The sequence below is a fragment of the Manis javanica genome, chromosome 1 (assembly GCF_040802235.1).
Source record: "Manis javanica isolate MJ-LG chromosome 1, MJ_LKY, whole genome shotgun sequence".
In the NCBI taxonomy this organism is placed as follows: domain Eukaryota; kingdom Metazoa; phylum Chordata; class Mammalia; order Pholidota; family Manidae; genus Manis; species Manis javanica.
In genome coordinates, this window is record NC_133156.1 from 26696057 (window position 1) to 26702462 (window position 6406).

A 6406-nucleotide genomic window follows, 5' to 3' on the forward strand; every position below is an offset into this window, starting at 1 on the left:
GTTACCCATGGTGTGGATATTATGACCTAATCCCACACTCATTTTCTAAATGAGAAAAACCAAGGCCCAGAGAGGGGAGATGACCTGCCCAAGCCATCTATGGAGAGGGTGAGGGGCCCAGGTCTCTTGACTCCTTGTCCAGTGCTCTTCTTAAAAGGATGGAGAGAAGGGAGGGGTCCAGCCCAAGGAGAAGGAGAGGAGAGAAGTGAGAGATGGAGGAGAAGACCAGTGTATTAGGAGAGAGACAGAAGCAAGAAGCTGGGGCTCTTTAAATTTTCCCAACCAGGACATTTGATTTTAGTTGTTCTCCCAGAATAGTACAGAAGAGGGATGGCCAGTTCCCTTAAAGAAAGGCAAACCCAGACCCTCTCAGTAAAGTCACCTAAATGGTGGCCCAACAGGAGATTTCTCCAGCGAATGGGTGTTACTTCGGGGAAAAAACATTTCATAAGGGGGAAAGCCTCTGGGTGGGGTATATCTTCTCCCAGTTGGCACAGGCCCTACTGGGCCTGGTTTAACTCTCAGAGGGGCTGCTCACATCTGAGGACACTGACTGTGCCTCCCTGGCAACCCTGGTTTCTCTTCCAGGGATGTCTTAGGCTGGGGGATGAAGCCCCCTCCCCCAACTTCTGGGAGGAAGCAGGCCTCCCGGCTGCCTGCCCAGGGTGAGCAGACTGCAAGCTTCTGTGGAGTGGGTCTGACATCCTCCAGGGCTCACACTTGGCTCTTAGAACCCTACCCCTACCCACAGTGCTGGGGACAGTTTGTGAGTTTGTGATACTCTGTGTCTCTGGACAAATTACTTCTCTCCATGCTCAATTCTCTCTACTTGTAAAGCCAGTAGGTTGAAAATAAATTCATGCATTTCAAATTTTTTAAAGAGCTGAAACCGTTTCAATAAAAGAAATCTTAGGCAAAAGTCCAGTAATTCATAAAAATAAAGCAGTTCTGCTCTGGTTGAAACCGGGCTGGGAGCCTGGAGACCTTCTTCTCCCTTAAGGCTCATGCATGGAACTCCTAGAGCCCCACAGAAGGCAGCTGGAATATTACTGACCTGCAGAATCCCAAAGATTCAATACAAAAGTTCCTGCCTGAGGAAAATATAGGAGCCAGGAGTGGGGAGAGATGACATAATGGGACAGCACTGGACCAGCCTCAGAAGAGGACACTGAGGCCTGCCTTGTCCCAGAACACTGTGGAGAAAGACTTGCACCAGTGAGAGGGGATAGGGGCTCAGAGGTTTAACCCAGATCTCCATCCTCGCACCCTGTCTGGCTCAGCCTGGGACCTGGAGAAGACCCGTGAACCTCCAGGCCTTCCCCAAGGTTGGCTGAGTCACAGCATTGGCTGCCACGTCGGGGGGCTGGCGGGCCTTCATTACTGCTGGTTCCACAGCCACTAAAACAGAAGGGACGTCTGGTTTGCGGGCCACGTCAGAGAACATGTAACAGCTGCCACGTTGGAAGTTTGGGTTATTGGGCTTTCCCCTCCTTCAGAAAAGTTTTCCAGGCGTGTGGGGTTTCAGAAGAAAATTGGTGCTTGCGTGTGAGTGTTCCCTGGACCTGCCCAGCAGCTGCAGTATGACAGAGCCAGGGATGGGAGGAGACAGAACTGACCCCTTGCTTAGCTCCTCCTGCCCTGCCCGGGGCTGTGGGGGCGCTGCTCCGGCCAGACGGAGGCCTGCACCAGCACATGGATGCAGAACCCTGGGGAAGGCTAAAGGGCTCTGAAACTAAGAGACGGGTCTTTAACACTTAAGGAGTGCTTGTCCTCATCAACGGCAGAAGCATTTTGTGTGTACGGTTTAATAGGAAGAGAACTAGGCCAAAGAATTTATCAGCTTGGGTCAAGCCCTGGCTCTGCCATTTACTAGCCAGGTGACCCAGGATAAGTCACCTCACCTTCCTGGACTTTAGTTTCTTCTCATGGCAAGGGCATTGGATCAAATAAAATTTCCTGAAGAGTATTTCATGGAACACCAGTTCTGTGAGTGCATTCAGAAATTCATGGAAAAGAGGGCTCTGTGATAGGTTAAATGGAGTAAAACAAGTTTCTTTTCCGTAGAACTTTTCAAAGGCTTTAATGTTCTAATGGGCCTCAGGAATGTCCATGAGGCAGGTGACAAATGACACATTTTCAGGACTCAAACCCAGGGTCCCCCTTTTCCCTGATGACTAATATTTGGTGGAACACACTTTGGGAATATTGATCTAATGGTAAGATAGCTGACATTTATTGATAGCTTAGCATATGCAACGGTGACCCAAATGCATTACATATATGATCTCATTTAATCCTCATGAGAACCTCATAAAATGGGGGGTTGCACTTTGCACTTGAGGAAACCGAGAGTGGAGGTTAAATAACATGCCCTGAGTTTCCCAGGCTTAAATAACCTGCCGCAGGACCCAGGCCCACAGATCTGCCTCTAACGCTGGGCATTTAACTTTGTTCTTGCATTTACTGACTCTCTAACACCCACACCCACTCAAATCTTACTTAGCCTGACTGTGTCAAGTGTAATTGGGAGGGTCAAGTATTATAATCATGGTAATTTCATAGAGAGCAGAGGTGAACTGCTCAAGGACAGCCTGTGGGTAGAGCCTTCGGGCACAAGTCCTACTAAGAGCAAAATCCAATTGGAACTCAAATCTACACTTCACCTTGTATGGGTTTGTGTCAGTGTGAGAAGGCAGCCAACACGTTGTTAGCCATTGATCCTGTCGGTGCAGAAGGGGCTCTTCATGGAGAGAAAAGCTCACTGGATCACTGGGTGGAGGCAGCTGGTGTGGGGGAAAAAGTCTTGGGTGGAGAGTTAGGTGTGGAGTTTTCACTTCAGCTCTGTCACAGGCCAGCTGTGTGACCCTGGGCAAGTCCCCAAGGGACGCGCTTAAGTACAAAATGTGCTTGGTGAGTCCTACTTTTCTACCTAACAGATTAATGGTGCCGCTCACTAAGATTAGAGGTGTAACACTCCTTCGTGAACTGTAAAGAGCTGAGGGACAAATCCGAGGCAGCTCAGTGGGGATGCCGTACATGGGGAGGGTGCTGCAGGCAGATTTCAGCCTCTGCCTGACCTTGCTCGGGCCAGAGCACTCTGCCCAGGGGACCAGAGGACAATGGGGTCTCTGTGCCCTTCAGCCAATGGGCGGGCCTGACTGGAGAAAGATAGAGTAACAAGACGACTAGCAGAGTCAGTCTCCCTGAGCTCCCGCCCTCTTAGCCAGCAGCCTTGACTGTGAGCCAAACACACAAAGGGTGCATTTCAGCGTTTTGATAATCTTTAGCCCAAGTTTGTGGTAACTTATTATAGGAATAATCAAAATTAATAAAGTACCTACGTATATATATTAAGTGAAGATTAAATGGGATAATGGACGTCGTGTTTTGCCCTGTGTCTGCTCAATGATACTGGATATTATTATCTCTCTTTCTGGTTTAGTCATCATTGTCCCAACATGTCCTAATGGTCCCCAATGGGCCCTCAAGTTCCCACATGCAAAATTCATCAAGTTTATTACCTGCCAGGCCTGTGCAGGATTTACAACTGGAGATATGAACCACTGAGATGCTGTCACTTTCTGGTGTAAGGCCTTAAGAGATGTTTCTTGGCACTGCTTTATTTATCTAACTCTCTGCTTAGATAAATAAAGCAGTGGACAGGTCACTTTCCACCTTCCCAGAAGCCGAATCAATAGGGCCTCCCTGATCAATTTCTAGAGCTCAGGCCTCCGGCTCCCTGTCCAGGCGTTCCTGCCTGTACATGGGGACCCCACTGCCTACCAGGCCCTAGTCCAGCTCCCAGACATGGCCGGCCCTGTCAGGCGGTTCAGGTGACAGAGACTCCTGAGTTTCTGAGCAGAAAGACAAGCAGGTTCTCAGTGGGGCTGAGAAGCTACCTCTGAGCCAGGGGTCAGGACACCTGGTTCTGAGCCCCAGCTGCAAGTGTGGTTGGGGCCTCAGTTCCCCCCTGTGTACAGTATAGATTCTAAGCCCCACCCTGACTCCCTCACCAGGCGGCTCTGTAGTTCACTGAGATAGCAGACAAGGAAGTACTCTGGAATGGCTAGAGGGTGTAAAAGTGGTAGGAAAGAAGAGGAAGAGGAGGAACAGGAAGACAAGGGGATTCCAGCTCTAGGCCTGCTTTCGGTTGCTTGAAGCCAAGCTCTCCCTACCCAGGGTCTTTGCCTCACTCTCCCCTTGCCTGGAACGTCCCTCCTGCAGCCCTTCTCACTGACTCACTATTCAATTTTTTTTTCTCAGAATTTGCCTCCTTCAAGAAGTCTACCCTGACTACCCTACCTAAAGTTATCCCCCATTACTTTTTTAGTTCATCTTGTTCATTTTATTCATAGAATCGATCACAACCTGAAACTAGTTTACTGCCCACCTCCAGCTACTAGCATGTGAAGTGCAGAGTATCTGTCTTCTTATTTCTATATCCCCAGTGCACAGAGTCAATGAATGGATGACAGAGGAAGCTGAAGTTCCTGGAGGTGCAGGGAGCCTGGACACCATGCAGCTGTGGGCATTCCCAAGGCAGTGGGCAGTCAAGCACCCTGAGTTCTAAGGCTGAGCTGGGTGTAGGGTCAGGAAGGGCAGCATCAAGGTAGAGTGGGTGGTGCCTGGAGGAGCACAGCTGGAGGGAGGCTGGATGGAGTGGTGGGCAGGCAGCAGGGACCCCAAGACCCAGATGTCTCATTTTGCAAGCTGAAGAGCTGATCCAGTCTGATGCTGGGGCAGCAGCATACTCAGCTAAGGAGAGGGTAACCAAACGGCTATGTAGTCTAGAGCCCACAGATGTCAGAGCTGGGGGGAGTTCAGGAGGGGGTAAGCACTTGGGCTCTGGTTCCCCTTAAACTTGTGCTTGAGTCTCTGATTAGCCATGCACTTGGTGCATGAGCCTGGGCAAATGACTGGTCCAAACTTAATTTTCCACATCTATAAAATGGGGATGATAAGTTCCTATTTTGTAAAGGTTAGATCAGAAAATATATATAAGGGACTTAGCTCTTAGCTCGGTGCTTGGTGCACAGTAGGTATTTAATAAATTCTTGTTCTCATTACTACTATTATGCTGTCCAATCTATTTACAAGTAGAAAAGATGCAGCTCATACTGGGGCAGAGGTGAGCCCAAGTCACTCACTGACTCCGTGGCAGGGAGGAGATTCACACCCAGGTCTTCCGTGCCTGGCCCAGTGCACTCTTTCCTTTCCTGGAAAGCCCTTGGTGGTGGGAGGAGGACCAGCCTAGTCCTCCAGGTCTCCCTTCCTAGATCAAAGTCATCCTTGCTTCAGAGGCTCCTGTTCCTCCAGGGTGCCCTTACCCCTAGATAAAAACCTACCAAGTTTTCCTCTGAGGTATCCTGGCTTAGGGTCTCCCCCAGGGGCCTGGGAGTGGCTCCCAATTGGAATCTCTGTCCCCAACCGGTTTTCCAATTTCTGAACCAAAGGATGCATGGGAACTCTAGCCAAACACTGGGAATGGTCCCAATGTCTCATTCTCATGGAATCATCATCTTAGTTTATGAAGAAAAACACAAAGTATAAGTTAATTTTAGTCCGTATGATAATTGGGCACTATAGCAACCAATCTTACAAAAATATACATCTGTCCAGACAGCAAAACAGATATCTGAAGAATCTGCCAGCTCCTGTGCTGCACAGCCAAGGCAGAGCGTCAGCTCCTGACTCTGGGACCAGGAAGAGGCCTTGGAGATCATCTGCAGCAGAGGTCCTCTCTTGGGTTCCTGACTAGTGCCTTTGACAATATGAAGGAAGTCATGGACCTGCTCTGCAAAAAGAAATGCAGACAGCCAAACTTCTACATTCAGTTTTTGCAGATTTGAGGATCCCTTAAGGACTAACATAGGGCACTACTCCATGCTGGAACCCTATTTAAAGACAGCTCCCACTGAGAGCCAGATTGGTGTGGGCCACTGTTCTGGGCACTCAGAGCACAGCAGGGAACAAGACACACGAAGCCCTTGCTTTCATGGAGTATCTGCCCAGTGAGGGCAGACATAGTTTCTGACCATGACAAGTGGTAGGAAGGAAATAAGACAGTGTGAAATGGTGAACTCTGCCTCTAAGAGACACAAGGAAACTGATTTAAGTTGGTGGCCAGGGAGGTCCTGTCTTAGGAGATGGCATTAGCACAGAAACCGCAAGGATGAGAAAACTGCAGGCATAGGAAAATCAGAGGGAAGAATGTGCCCCACAGAAGTAAGAGCCTGTGCAGAGGTCCTGGGGTGGGGCCCCTGAGCAACTGAAAGGAGTGCAGCAAGCCCTAAGGGGAAGAGCGGCAGGAGGAGAGGAGGCCAGAATGGCAGTCTCTATTATGTAGAAATTTACAAGTACGTTCTCTCCCTATCCCCTTTCTGTGCCATTCAAACTCAATTCATGC